This window comes from Cervus elaphus, chromosome 15 (genome assembly GCF_910594005.1).
Source record: "Cervus elaphus chromosome 15, mCerEla1.1, whole genome shotgun sequence".
Lineage (NCBI taxonomy): Eukaryota > Metazoa > Chordata > Mammalia > Artiodactyla > Cervidae > Cervus > Cervus elaphus.
This window is the reverse complement of record NC_057829.1, coordinates 64410770-64425456: the sequence shown is the minus strand read 5'-3', so window position 1 is coordinate 64425456 and position 14687 is coordinate 64410770. Positions and strand designations below refer to the sequence as shown.

The window sequence follows — 14687 nt, the reverse complement described above, 5'->3', positions numbered from 1 at the left end:
TGTAAATAAACAATAAAGTAAATTTGTTGTTGTTGTCACTCCTTGGGATCCCATGGAGGACGGCCCACCAGGCTCCTCTGTCCATGGGATTTCCCAAGCAAGAATACTGGAGTGGGTTGTCATTTCCTTCTCCTCAGGATCTTCCAGACCCAGGGATCAAACCCTTGTCTCCTGCTTTGGCAGGTGGATTCTTTACCACTGAGCAACCAGGGAATCCCTATAAGGGCTGAGAACACTCTAAATGTTGGTGACCATGTGAAATCTCTGAAACCCTCAAACGTTGTTGATGGAAGCATGAAACAGTACAACTACTTTGAAAATAGTTTGACAGTTTCTTAAAATGCTGAATACTCCCATCTGAAGATCCAGTAATTCCACTCCTAGAACTGTCCTCAAGTGAAATGAAAACATATGTCCACAAAAAAACTTGTACAAGTAAATTCATTATAGCTTCATACATTATAGCCTCAAATGGGAAACATCCCCAAAGTTGCTCCAAGAGGAGAATGGATAAACAATGTATGGAAAGAATGAACTACAAACACGTGCAACAACATGGATGATTCTTTTAAAAAAAACATGCTCACTGAAAGCTAGACACCAAAAGTAACATACTGACTGATTTCCTTTTTATGAAATCTAGTGAGAGGAATAACTAATGTGTAGTGTGAGAAGTAGTGTGAGAAGGCAGTAAAATATCAATTGAACCCCTACTCTACAACAGGCACTGTTCTAGGAGTTGGGAACACTGGTGATAAAGCTCCCCAATCTTGCCTTCATGGAGTTTACATTCTGATGGGAGAGACAATTAACAGACATATTTAATAGCAAGTGCGGGGCGTGGGGGGGTGGGGATAGTAAGGGAATTTAGAGCAAATTGTTCTATGAAATGCAGAAACTTTGGAGATGCTGGGCATGATCTATGCTCAAGAGGAGCCCAAAGCCCATGTCTTCTTTTTTTTTTAATTACAGTTTGCCGGCCCTAATAGTCTGCTGCTTCAATATTTGTGCGTATTTCTGGACTGAGTTCCCACTTAGCTATGACTTTTCTGGTTCCCCTTTGGGATACAAATGTGTACTCAGCACTTGCTGCCCTATATGTTTCTGGACTGGACCCAAAGTAGATAAATCACTACTGGGTGAGGTTCATTTCTAAGTTGCAGGTAGTTGCAAGGGACAGCCTACGGGCAAAACTCGCCAGAACTGCTGAGTCTCTTCACCTGGCCTCTATCCCTTCTTGACTTCTGCCAGTGTGCCCTTGCTCTTCTTTCATTTTACTTCCTTTCAGGAGCTGGCAGCTGAACTATCCCCCATACTGTGTGCTTGCGTTTACCTGACCTCTGGCTTACAGGGATTCTTAAGAAAAGGGAGGACAGTTCAGAGGACTTTCCTACCTCTTCCCACTGCTGGGAAGGCAAAGATTTCCCCCACCCACATGACAAGAAAGAACATGACCCCACGCAGGCAAGCAGGTCACTATCAGGAGAGAGAGAGAGATACTTCCAGGGCATAGAGGTGCTTCTCAGCCTGGCATCAGCTCTTCCCCTTGTGTGAAGGCCTCTCTTTAGTGACCTGGCCCCTCCAAGCCTGGCTTTGGGTGTCTCACGCTAAGCAGCCCAGTGGGAAGGCAGTAGGCTTCCATGGGAGGCCATGATCCTCCTGGAGGGGGAGTCTTTCAGGTGTTGGGGTCGGGAGGGTGGCCCAAGCCCAAAGCTTTCAGGAAGAAGCAGACTTGTGAGGCAAGGTTCCTTCTCCCCTTTTCACCTCCTGTGACTGTGAGTCATTCTTGGCTACAAAACCAGCTGCTACATTGTCAGGACAGTCCCTCTGTGGACTCCATGTGGCCAGGGCAAAGGTTTTGAAATGTAGGGGCTGTACTTTGCATGCTGGTGATTGTCAGTTTATGAGTGTCTCTCTGCTTTCTGGATCCAGGGTGAAGCCTCCAGAATCCTTGTTCTGAAGACCCTGGCATCCTGGGTGTTAGGAAACTGGCTCCCTGTTGCTTTGTAGCTGACCACATCACAGCTTAGGTTAGTAGGTTTCAGCATTCTTTCCCTTTGCGTAGTAGGCAGTGGGGTGACACAGTAGACAACCCCGCTTGGGAAATAAGCCGACACTTGAGAATATGGAAAATAGCAAGATTCCAGAGCTGATTCCTTTCACTTCCAACTCTTGTCCCAACTTCATCTCCAACTTGCTCTTTTAATGCTTTGTCCCTCAGTCTCTCCTCTGCGAAATGGAGGCAAGCCGTCTTCAGTTATCATATACTTTTCTCATAGGAGGGAAGTCAATGAATACCTAGCTCTGGTCTCCCAGGGGTTTGGGGAAAGGATGAGGGCCCATGTGATTGGCTTTCTGTACACGGGTGACCTGTATCCCAGGAAATCACATGATTCTCATGAACACTTGCTTGTGACACAGAAAGGCCCCTGTGCTGGACACAGTTTGGGCCTCCCTTTTTCCTTCCCTTGACTTGTTTAGGAAGACAGGGCTTGAGGACACATGTCTGGGATCATGGCACATTAGGCTGCAGAAGGAAAGAGGGGGATGGAGTGGCAGCTTAGTGGTGGGGGCTGGGCCTTGGGTAACACTTCCCTTGAGGATCTGTGACTGTCCCAGTCAAATGTCAAATGGGGGTGGGGGAGTACGTTCACAGATCTTCTTGCGACCTGGACAGCCCACTCGGCAGTCTCTTCCTTTTGCTCTCAGGGCTCCCTGTATGGAGAAACCAGTAACATCTATAAGATCTGAACCTGGGGAGGTCAGGTTTACAGAAGGACTGGCTACGACCCTCATAGGTGCTCAGGGACCTCACACTTGTCCCCTGCCCCAACCCACCCCCCCCCCCCCCCCATCTGTCTTTCCTTACTTCCTTCTTCCTCGCTCTTTCCCACAGATCTAAGCCAAACTTTAGATGTACATAAGTAAAGATAAGGGCTTCCCAGGTGGCACTAATGGTAAAGAATCCAGCTGCCAATGCAGCAGATGCAAGTTCAATCCCTGCATCAGGAAGATCCCCTGGAGGAGGAAATGGCACCCAATGGCAACCCACTCCAGTATTCTTGCCTGGAGAATCCCATGCACAGAGGAGCCTGGTGGGCTACAGTCCATGGGGTCACCAAGGGTCACAACATGACTGAGCACACACACACACAAGTAGAGATAATTCATTACCTTGACCTAACGCCCTACCCGATGATGACGGTAACTAGGCTCATTTCCTCCCCCATGACTGACAGGTCCCCAAGGCTTCTCTTCAGCCCCTCAGATCCTGAGATTAAAGTGTCTGCTTACTCAAACAAGCACATTGAGACAAGGTGTGATCCAGCCAGCCCCACGTCACTGTCCTTCCATACTGCCCATGGCCTTGTGACATCAGGGCAAGAGACCAGAGCTGTCCAGACTGTCATCACCTCCCTGACCTCAAGGTTTCCCGCGAGACCTGGCAATGTGGAGAACGGAGGGAAGTCAGCACCCACATCTGGCCTGGGCTTGTCCGCAGCCTGTTCTCTGTGCAGAGACAAGGGGCAGGACCCTCCTGGGCTTTGGGCTCCTTCCTGTCTCGTGGTCCAAGCTGAGTCACAGACAGCAGACAGCCAGAAGAGCTAGCATCGGTGGACTCCCTTCCTCCTGCCCAGAGGAGTGGGGACCAGGCTAGTCTGCCTTCTGGGCTCCCACTGGCTTCTGTGGGAGATTGAGTAAAACAAGGGGTGGAGACCCTGCACTTCCAGAAATATATCAGCTCTCTCATGCAGTGAATATGGAGTGCCACATGGTCCCAGGCATAGTGGTAAGTGCTTAAGTCATAAGGAGGTCCTGACCTTGGGCAACTCACCATAGTAGTGGAGATCCTTATAACCCTGGATAATGGTGTTTAGCTCAGGGTGCTATGGACTCCAGGGAGAGGCACATACCAGACCAGCTTGGGAGAATCAGGGGAGACTTCCTGGAGGAGGTGGCAGTGGTGAGTCTCAAGGTACCATTGGGATGGATGTGGAGAAGGGCAGTTGACAAGTTTAGAGGCTCAGAAGAGGAAGAGAGACTCAAAACTGACACTGCTGAATAGGACCTGAAACACGCTCCTCCAAGGACCCAGGCCAGAGAGATGGTGCGAGGTCTTGTGCTGTGTGACCCTGGTTGAGGAGAGGTTGGGGCACTTTTCCAGCCAGCTCCCTGTTTGACTGCATGTCTGTGTATCTACACCATCCCCCTCACCACAGCCCTCCTGTCAGGCCTAGAACAGCAGTGTGTGTGTGTGTGTGCATGCCTGTGTGTACACACATACAGCCATGTGCCACTGTGTCCCCAGTGCGGGGGGGTGGGGAGCAGGTTTGGTGCCTCTACCAAGTAATTACTGCCTGTCTCTGGGAACTGGGCCTATGTCTGCAGATCAGAGTGAGTGCTACTGGGGGCAGTAAATGGGCAGAATGTGGGACCAGGGGCTAAGAGTTTGGGCATGCGAGACTTGGAGACAAAGGTCTTATTAGAACCTTTGTTCAAAGGTCCAGGCTGGCGATCTCACTGACGCCCTGGGGTGGGGGCGGTGACACCCAGGGACAGATCTTGGGACCGGGGCCAGGCTGGCAGTTTCTGTGGTGGCCTGACTTTTCCCCAGGGCTCTTACCCCAGCCAGGGAAGATGTCCCATACCTGAGCATTTCATCTGTGGTGGGCAGCAAGAAGGACTGACCCAGGGCCTCCAATAACAAATACATGAGCTGGAAGGAAAGCCTTTCTTGCCCTGACTCTGTTCTGAGCTGAATGGAGAAGAGAGGGCCTGCCCCATCCTTGCTTTTGTGGTCAGAGAGAGGTGTACCCCGCTTGCTTCGTATAGTGGCTAAGGGGAGTCTCACTGTCTTCCAGAATTCCAAACCAAGGTTCCCTCTGTCCTACAGGTGGAAGGCTAGAGGCCTTAACCATCCATGCCCTCAGCCCCTCTCTTCCGCATCTCTGCCTCCCTGCTTGTTGCTCCCTGCAGGCCCCTACCTGAACCCAGCCCTCACGAGGCACCCTCTCCCCAGCTGATCCAGCCTCTAGCCTCCACAGGCGGTTGGCCTGCTCTCCCTGCCCTTCCCTTTGCCTGATAGTAACCTCTTCCACAGCTGATGTCACGCTGCTTTCCATTGACACAGCAGCTGAGCCGGGTACAGCAGGGGTGCCCGGACCAGAGGGCAGCTGTCTGTGTCCCGAGTCAGGCTTCCCTCGGCGCCTTCTCTGCGCAGCCTCTCCCAGCCAAGAGCCTGCTGCTCTCCCTCTGAGCCAGTGAATCCACCTGAGGATTGAGTGTTGACTGAGCCTTCACAGTGCCCAGTGGAGTGTTAGTTCTCTGCTCTGCCGGGGTGGTAGTGGTGGGTGGGGAGGTGGTGGAGAATGCAGCCAAGGCTCTGAAGCTGTCCCCGGGGAGCTCACAGCTTTCCAAAGGAAACAGGACAAAGTACAATAGCCAACTGGGCAGGATAGCATCTGATGACCGCAGGGTACAAACAGACCCTATTAAATGGGGAGTGGGTTCAGGAGAGGTTCCTAACCGAAGTGCCCCTAGAATTGGTTATAGGAGAGAATGGGCTTGAGACAGACTCATTTAGCAATTTTTTGAGCGTCTATTCCTATGCAGTGGCCTGGGTGTTCTGACAAGCTACTAATATTTATTGATATATTTAGCCTATTTTACAAGGCTCAGAAGGCTGTACCAGTCTGGGGCTATTAGGGTGGGAGTGATGTTGGGGGGTACATATCAGCTCCCTTTGCTAGGGGTGGATATATACTTCATAGGTTTGTCTAGCAAGGAGTTCATTCCAAGCATGGAACAAATGTGCTGAGTGGGGAGTGGAAAGGAGTCTTGCTAGTCTCATTGCCCCCATCCTGGTTCCATCAACCCTGGTCCGGGTCCCTGGGCAGGTTACAGTCTGGAAACCCCCCCCACCACCACCACCTTCCGTATCACCTGAGGTGTCTTCCTTTTATTCCACTCCCCAACTCCACCTTTCTTTTCCACCTCTCTCTGCTCAAGAGGGAAAAGGGGAAACCCCACACTTGCCCTCAGCTTCCTCTGTCATCTAAGTGTAAATAATGCAATTGGGGTAGATTGCCAGGCCATTCTCTGCTGCTCCCATGCCAGGGATTGCCTGGTTTCCCTTTGAAACTCCCAAGTTATTTCCTCCTATTTCCCTAAGGGACTCTGTGTTTGCAATGTCACCTGGCCCAGACATGCTCTTGCAGAATCCTTGCTTTCCCCATGTGCTTCTTTCAAGCAGCAGCCTGGAGAGCCAGCTGTAATCAGCCCATCTCTGCCAACCCTGTCTTTCAGCTGAGGACCAGCCAGGGGAGAGAGGGGCAAAACCTAGAGGTCCAAGCACAATGAGCCCTCAGCACTCAGGGCAGCCCTCGGAGGCGACTGACGTGGTAAGTTCCTGTCATGTCGGGTACCCACAAGTCTTCTTCCCTAACACCCTTCTCCCCAAACTTCTGCTTTCCGTGGGCAAATGCCAACTTCTTCCTGGCCCCCAAGAGCTCCCTGGCCCTCTGGACCACTTGGCAAAGCTATGTTATGGGCCCTGGTGCTGGTCAACCCATCTCTTGCCAGGGCAGACTGGTGCCTGGGCCTGTGGGTCAGGGCTGAAGCCAATACCCAGTTAATCCCATCACCTCATTCAGTTTTCGAGAGCTTATAAGAAGGAAGGTGCCAAAGACAGGGGCCTCGAAAAGGTAGGGCTTTCTTGGGAGGGTATACGGCTTGGATTCATCCAGGAAGGTGGAGAGTTGGATGCAGCATGAAGCAGATGGGAGAGGGGTTGGAGAGTGGGGCATGAAGTCAGCACAAGAGGTGTGAAGTGGGGATTGAACTGCCCCCCTCAGAGATGGGGAACACAGATGGCCCTTGGTGGAGACTACTGGGGGCTGTTGTTCAGTCTCTAAGTTGCAACGATTTGTGACCCCATGGACTGCAGCACACCAGGTTTCTCTGTCTTTCACTATCTCCTGGAGTTTGCTTAAACTCATGTCCATTGAGTTGGTGATGCCATCCAACCAGCTCATCCTCTGTCACTGCCTTCTCCTCCTGCCTTTAATCTTTCCCAGCATCAGGGTCTTTTCCAATAAGTCAGCTCTTTGCAGCAGGTGGCCAAAATATTGGAGCTTCACCTTCAACATCAGTCTTTCCAATGAATATTCAGGGTTGATTTCCTTTAGGATTGACTGGTATGATCTCCTAGCTGTCCAAGAGACTCTCGAGAGTCTTCTCCAGCACCACAATTGGGAAGCATCAGTTCTTCGGTGCTCAACCTTCTTTATGGTTCAACTCTCATATCCATACATGACTAATGGAAGAACCATAGCTTTGACTAGATTGACTTTGGTGGCAAAGTGATGTCTCCACTTTTTAATATGCTGTCTAGGTTGGTTAGAGTTTCTCTTCCAAGGAGCAAGCGTCTTTTAATTTTGTGACTGCAGTCACCATCTGCAGTGATTTTGGAGCCCAAGAAAATAAAATCTGCCACCGTTTCCACTTTTTCCCCTTCTATTTGCCACGAAGTGATGGGACTGGATGCCATGATCTTAGTTTTTTTAATGTTGAGTTTTAAGTCAGTTTTTTTCACTCAGTTCTTCTACCTTCATCAAGAGGCTCTTTAATTCCTCTTGGCTTTCTGCCATTAGAGTAGTATCATCTGCATATCTGAGATTGTTAATATTTCTTCTGGAAATTTTAATTCCCGTTTGGGATTCATCCAGCCCAGAATTTTGCATGTTAAACTCTGCATAAAATTTAAATAAGCAGGGTGACAATATACAGCCTTGGTGTTCTCCTTTGCCCATGTGGAACCAGTCTGTTGTTTGATGTCAGGTTCTAATTGTTGCTTCTTGACCTTAGGAGGTTTCTTAGGAGACAAGTAAGGTGGTCTGGTATTCCCATTTCTTTAAGAATTTTCTACAGTTTGTTGTGATCCACAGTCAAAGATTTTCACATAGTCAATGAAGAAGATGTTTTTCTGGAATTCTCTTGCTTTTTTTATGATCCAATGGATGTTGGCAATTTGATCTCTTGTTCCTCTGCCTTTTATAAATCCAGCTTGTACATCTGGAAGTTCTCCGTTCACATACTGTTGAAACCTCGTTTGAAGGATTTTGAACATTACCTTGGTAGCATGTGAAAAGAGCACAAGTGTCCTGTAGTTTGAACATTGTTTGGCATTGCCTTTATTTGGAATTGGAATGAAAACTGACCTTTTCCAGTTCTATGGCCACTGCTGAGTTTTCCAAGTTTGCTGGCATCTTGAGTGCAGCACTTTCATAGCATCATATTTTAGGATTTGACATAGCTCAGCTGGAATTGCATCACCTCCACTAGCTTTGTTTGTAGTAATGCTTCCTAAAGCCCACTTGACTTCACATTCCAGGATGTCTGGCTCTAGGTGAATGACGACACCATCATGGTTATCTGGGTCATTAAGATCTTTTTTGTATAGTTCTTCTGTGTATTCTTGCCACCTCTTCTTAATATCTTCCGCTTCTGTTAAGTCCATACCATTTCTGTCCTTTATTGTGCCCATCTTTGCATGAAATGTTCCCTTGGTATCTCTAATTTTCTTGAAGAGATCTCCAGTCTTCCCCATTCTATTGTTTTACTATATTTCTTTGCATCGTTCACTTAAGAAGGCTTTCTTATTTCTCCCTGGTATTCTCTGGAACTCTGCATTCAGTTGGGTATATCCCTTTCTCCTTTGCCTTTTGCTTCTCTTCTTTTCTCAGCTATTTGTAAGGGCTCCTCAAACAACCATTTTTCCTTCTTGCGTTTTTTTCCCCTTGGGGGTGGTTTTGGTCACCCACTCCTGTATAATGTTATGAACCTCTGCCCATAGTTCTTCAGGCACTCTGTCTACCAGATCTAATCTCCTTGAATCTATTCATCACCTCCACTGTATAATCATAAAGGACTTGATTTAGGTCATACCTGAATGATCTAGTGTTTTCCTCTACTTTCTTCAATTTAAGCCTGAATTTTGCAATAAGGAGCTCATTATCTGAGCCACAGTCAGCTCCAGGTCTTGTTTTTGCTGATTAAGTATAGAGTTTCTTCATCTTTGGCTGCAAAGAATATATTCAGTCGGATTTCATTATTGACCATCTGACAATATCCATGTGTAAAGTCATCTCTTGTGTTGTTGGAAGAGTGTTTGCTATAACCGGTGTGTTCTCTTGGTAGAACTCTGTTAGCCTTTGCCCTGTGTCATTTTGTACCTGAGGGCTGAGGCTGTTCCTTTTCCGAAGGAAGATGTGGAGGCCATGAGAACAGGCCTTACACATTACCAACTGCTGGTGGGATAATTGACCAAGAGCCTCCACCTGGGCCACTTACAGGTGCGCAGCCCAGCCAATAATTGAGCTTAGCAGGGATACTAAGGCAGGCTCCTTCCTGGGAGACAGAATTCTGGTCATTTGTTTGGGCTTCCTGAAGGTCTTGGCCAACATTTCTGAGACTAACTATACTGCAGGAGGCTCCACACCAACTTTCCTACTGTCTCTTCTTCATTTGGGGTCAGATTCACATTCTAGTCTGACAACTCTCCTAGCCTTCCTAGGCTCAGTCCCTATTTTCACTTACAAGTGTTTCCCACACTAAATACCCTCACAAGCTTTATTCTTGGCCTCTGCTTCTCAGAGGACACAGGTTCACACAAAAAGTTACCATGCCTCCAGAATGATAAATCCCTGTTGGTTAGGACCTGTTAGTAGAGTTACCAAGAAGAGAAGAGTAAGTAACAGGAAGGAGCAGAGGAGAGACCAGTCCCTAGGTGGGAGACCCTGAGGACACAGCCTTTCAAACTGGGCAAGGGTAGTGCTACCACCTGGTGGGTGTTTTAGGCAAAGCACCGTTGTGCCTTCCTACTGTTCTGTGATCCTGCTCAAGAAGGTGGGAGTGAAGAATCTATTCTGGGCCTCGGGATCCCCTCTCCCTCGTTTCGGAGAAGGCAATGGCACCCCACTCCAGTACTCTTGCCTGGAAAATCCTATGGATGGAGGAGCCTGGTAGGCTGCAGTCCATGGGGTCGTTAAGAGTGAGACACGACTGAATGACTTCACTTTCACTTTTCACTTTCATGCATTGGAGAAGGAAATGGCAACCCACTCCAGTGTTCTTGCCTGGAGAATTCCAGGGACAGGGGAGTCTGGTGGACTGCCGTCTATGGGGTCGCACAGAGTCAGAAACGACTGAAGCGGCTTAGCAGCAGCAGCAGCTCCCTCATTTACAGCATAAATTATAAGAATTGAATTCCAGATTCAAATGTTTATCCTTTAAAGTCAACACCATGGTTGGACATCTGTGTAGATACTAAAAATCACTAGCTTGTATACTTAAATGGGTAAACTGTATGATCTGTGAATTATATCTCAATAAATCTGTTTTTAAAATTCAGCACCAGAAGAGGAGTTGGAATGAACGGAAACTTCTATTTTACTTAAAATAATTTTTATTTTTAAAAGGAAAAAAAAATAGAAGAATTTTAATTTTAATTGGGAGGATAGTTGATTTACAATGTTGGGTTAGTTTCAGATATTATGAACTGAAGCTTTTAGAACATGAAGATGAGGATGGTTGGTTTCGGTTTCTTGGGACATCCCCAAGCAGATGTGCAAGAAGCTTGCCCAGCAGGTACTCAAATACTTAGTAAATTTACATGTGCAGTTAAATGGAGCCACTTCTTTCATTGCCTTGTGACCCACCCTTTAACCTCTACACCCCTGCTCCTCCACATCAGGCATCTCTAGCCTCCTCACTTTTCACGGTCTCCTGAGAGATTCTAGTCTAAACATCCAGAAACTTTTATTGGAATTCTTGACTTTTTAGCACCATTTGATACCGTCCATCAGCGCCTACTTCTTCAAACACTCCTCCTCTGACTTTCATGTCTTGAAAATCTCTGGTCCTCCTCCTGTCTCTCATGACTCTTTCTCCCTTTTGGCTCCTCTTCTGTCCTCCAACTCAAGTTCTTTTCTTTCTTTATTCAATCTAATCCTTTGGCAATCTTAACTGTTCCTGTGGCTCCAATAAACTTCTAGCCACACAATCCCCATATTACTGTCCATAGTCTTTATTGCCCACTTAAACTTTAGCCCAAATTGTTCAACAGACTGTCAGATTTCATCATCTTAACACTTTAGACTCAAATATGCTTAAAGCCAAATTCATCACCTTCCTACTGAAACCCATTCCTCTTTCGCTCCATCTCCCCACCCACCTTGTAATAGCATCACCACTCTTCCAATTGTCCAGGTTTGAGACCTTAGATCTGCCTCTGATTTCTCTCCCTTGTACCCCACATCCTTCAGGTACATCATAATCCCAGCAGATGCCACCTAAGAGATTTCTCATATATCTTTCCTTTCCTTTCTAGTCTTATTTCACCGAATGAAATTCGTACTTTCATTATCTGTCCCTGAACTAACACAGCAATTTTCCAACTGATTTGCTTGCTTCCAGTTTCTCCCAAACCAACCTATCCTGTTGTCAGACTGTTTTCCATAAAATATAGCTTTAATATAGTTACTCTGTTCAGATGCTTTGTCTGTCTTTCTGTTGCCTAATAAATAAAATGGCTGGTATATGAGGCCTTCCATATTTTCTCCCAACCCTCTTTCCTGGCTCCCTTTCTATACTCCAGCCAAAGTGGGATTGTTCTTCCAAAAGAGACTTACTTTCAGCTTCCCACCTGCCTGGCTTCATACACGCTGCTGCCCCTGCAGGCTGATACGCGGGAAGTCATTACCACTGTCATCAGACCCCATTTGGAAGCCTGACACCACCATAAGTTCTCTCTCTGATCCTCAGTTTCTTCCACCTGTAAAATAGAGATAATGAAAAGCTAATTGTATGAGAGATAACTGAGGTCATATTAATACACAGTAAAGAATCTGGCATTTTGGTTAAGTGGTAACTAGCTGGGAGGGATTGGGGGCAGGAGGAGAAGGGGACGACAGAGGATGAGATGGCTGAATGGCATCACCGACTCGATGGACATGAGTTTGAGTAAACTCCAGGAGTTGGTGATGGACAGGGAGGCCTGGCGTACTGCAATTTGTGGGGTCGCAAAGAGTCGGACACGACTGAATGGCTGAACTGAACTGATACCTTATTGTGCTGTGCTCAGTCCGATTCTTTGCGACCCTGTGGGCTGTAGCCTGCCAGGCTTCTCTGTCCATGAGATTTTCCTGGCAAGAATACTAGAGTGGGTTGCCATTTCCTTCTCCAGGGCATCTTCCAGACCCAGAGATGGAACCCATGTCTCCTGCATTGCAGGCAGATTCTTTATTGCTGAGCTACCAGGGAAGCCCCAACTATACCTTATTTCTGCCTCTTAAAATATTATCCATCCTTCAAAATCCATTTTGGTGCCATTCCCATTCAAAATTCCCTTCTTGACCTTCCCAGTTCCAAACTCAATCACCTTCCTTCCTCTGTGAGATACTGTACTTCCCATTATATTACTTATCATTGTAGCTATTTTCATACCTGCCATACATTTCACCCATATTCTTCCCCAGCTGTAATCTCCAAGGAAGTAGCAATTAGGCTTAGAGCAGGCAGGCGGTAAGCAAGTCTACTACATGGTGACTCCCATGTCAAGAAATGAACACACTGATGTCTCACTGGTATGGAGAGCTAGTGCTGTGAAGGCAACCAGCCAAGAGGTTCTCTGAGTCTGAAATAAAAATGAACCTCAGATTTTTATGTACATAACTACTGACAACTGGCTTTTTAAAAATAATTATTTTTTCCAAATATGAAAGTACTCATAATCATTGTAGAAAAAATTAGCAAAACAATAAGCATCTATAATCACACCATCCAGAGCTACCATTACTAAATATTTTTATTCTTCAATATAGTCCTTTTTTGATGCATCTATCTAAGTATATACAGAGAAAATTTGAGTTCTGTACATGTATATGCCAGAAGTTTTAACATAACATACACTGAGCTTTTTCTTATGACATTAAATGTTACTCAAAAATGTTGCTTTTTTCTGCACAACAATCCATTATGTGAATGTGTCTTAATTTATTTGATCTTTTTTTCTATTGCTGGATATTTGGGCTTCCTCTTTTCCAGCGTTTTAAAAAATTAATAACTTATCAATCATACTGATAGAGATACCAAGGTAGATTTCTTGATTTGAGATAACAGGGCCAGTGGAACAAAAGAAAAGAAAGCTCTTGGTTCTGAATTCCTGTTCAGGAAGTTTTTTAAAAAAATTTGAAAAATGATTGACCTTTATTGAGGTGTGATTGCCATACAAAAATCTGTATTTATTTAATGTGTACCACTTAGTGAGTTTGGCAATAAGTGTACAGCTTTAAAACCATCACCTCAGGAAATTTTAATCAATTTGTAGTTTCACCAGCTACTCTAGCTCTTTTATTCATTTGTCTCCTTTTCAGCTTTTGAAGAGATAACCAATTTCAGGAGTGAAAAAGTTGTTGGATTCCCTGTTTTTGGAAAGAAGCTAAGGCATGAGTAATTCAAGCTTAGCTCAGCTCCCATTCCAGTGACCATGAGGAATAAAGATCACTGTAAGTTTTAATATTTCTTGCAGTGTTGTAACTTTCTTTTCATTTGATCTTTTAACTTGATCTGTTTCCTTGTGCGTGCTATCTGTAAAACATGTCTGCCTCTCAGAAAATGTGGTGTGCTGCAGGGACAAGAAGCGGGAAGAGAGATAGAAATCATCATTCCATTCCTCACTGACCTCAGAAAGTTGGATCTCCTGCCGCAGAGCACCTGTTGCACCTGTTGCTTCTCCCTTACAGTACTTTTTATGATGATAAACCATCAATTATTTGTATATTTGTTTAATGTTTATCTTCCTCACCAGAATGTAAATTTCATGAGGCAGGGGGCCCTAATGATCTCCTTTGCTATTTCAGTAAACATCTGTGGAGTGAATTATGATTGGAATGAGGACTCAGGATGGAAGAAGATGTGGCTTCTCTAATGGGGCTCTCAGAGGGAGGTACAAGGAGGTATGATGGATGTTTGCCCTGAGAGCCTGAGGTGATGCTGGAAGAGTGAACCCCGAGGGACCTGCCCTGGGGCTCCAGTCTCCCCTCTACACAGGCTTGGGACAGTCAGTCAAAGTGCCTCATGTGAAATGTGGTGAGTGGCTCTGAGGAGAACCGCATTCTCTCACGTCCTCTTCCCCGAGCCTCTCTATCCTCCATCTCCTTTCCCTCTCATGCCTTTCTTTCTCCTCTCCTCCTCTTTCTTTCTAGCCTGATGTCTCCTACTCACATGGAGTTCTTTCCTTCCCCAATCCACCCCCTCCAGCAGGTGGCCTGATTAACACTCCACTAACACACCAGCTTGGAGGAGGCAATGGCATCCCACTCCAGTACTCTTGCCTGGAAAATCCCATGGATGGAGGAGCCTGGTAGGCTGCAGTCCATTGGGTCACTACAAGTCAGACACGACTGAGCGACTTCACTTTCACTTTTCACTTTCACACATTGGATAAGGAAATGGCAACCCACTCCAGTGTTCTTGCCTTGAGAATCCCAGGGATGGGGGAGCCTGGTGGGCTGCCGTCTATGGGGTCACACAGGGTCGGGCATGACTGAAGTGATTTAGCAGCAGCAGCAGCAACACACCAGCTAAAGAACCCCGCCTGCCACAGCAGGAGCTCTGCCTAGAAAGGA

At 46.6% G+C, this 14687-nt stretch overlaps 1 protein-coding gene across 2 annotated transcripts in view; it reads left to right on the top strand.

Annotated features, from left to right (window-relative positions):
• Positions 1 to 3714: 3714 nt before the first annotated feature.
• The window catches only part of PKD2L1 (polycystin 2 like 1, transient receptor potential cation channel), a 54740-nt gene continuing 43767 nt past the window's right edge, over positions 3715 to 14687 (top strand). The window contains exons 1-4 of one of the 2 annotated variants that reach the window (XM_043926029.1): positions 3715 to 3790; positions 6307 to 6401; positions 13434 to 13565; positions 13920 to 14148. The gene's annotated coding sequence lies outside the window, so the exon portion shown is untranslated. Of the gene's footprint in view, positions 3791 to 6306; positions 6402 to 6675; positions 6705 to 13433; positions 13566 to 13919; positions 14149 to 14687 lie in introns of those variants that run through there. The other variant, XM_043926030.1, reaches the window with a different exon arrangement.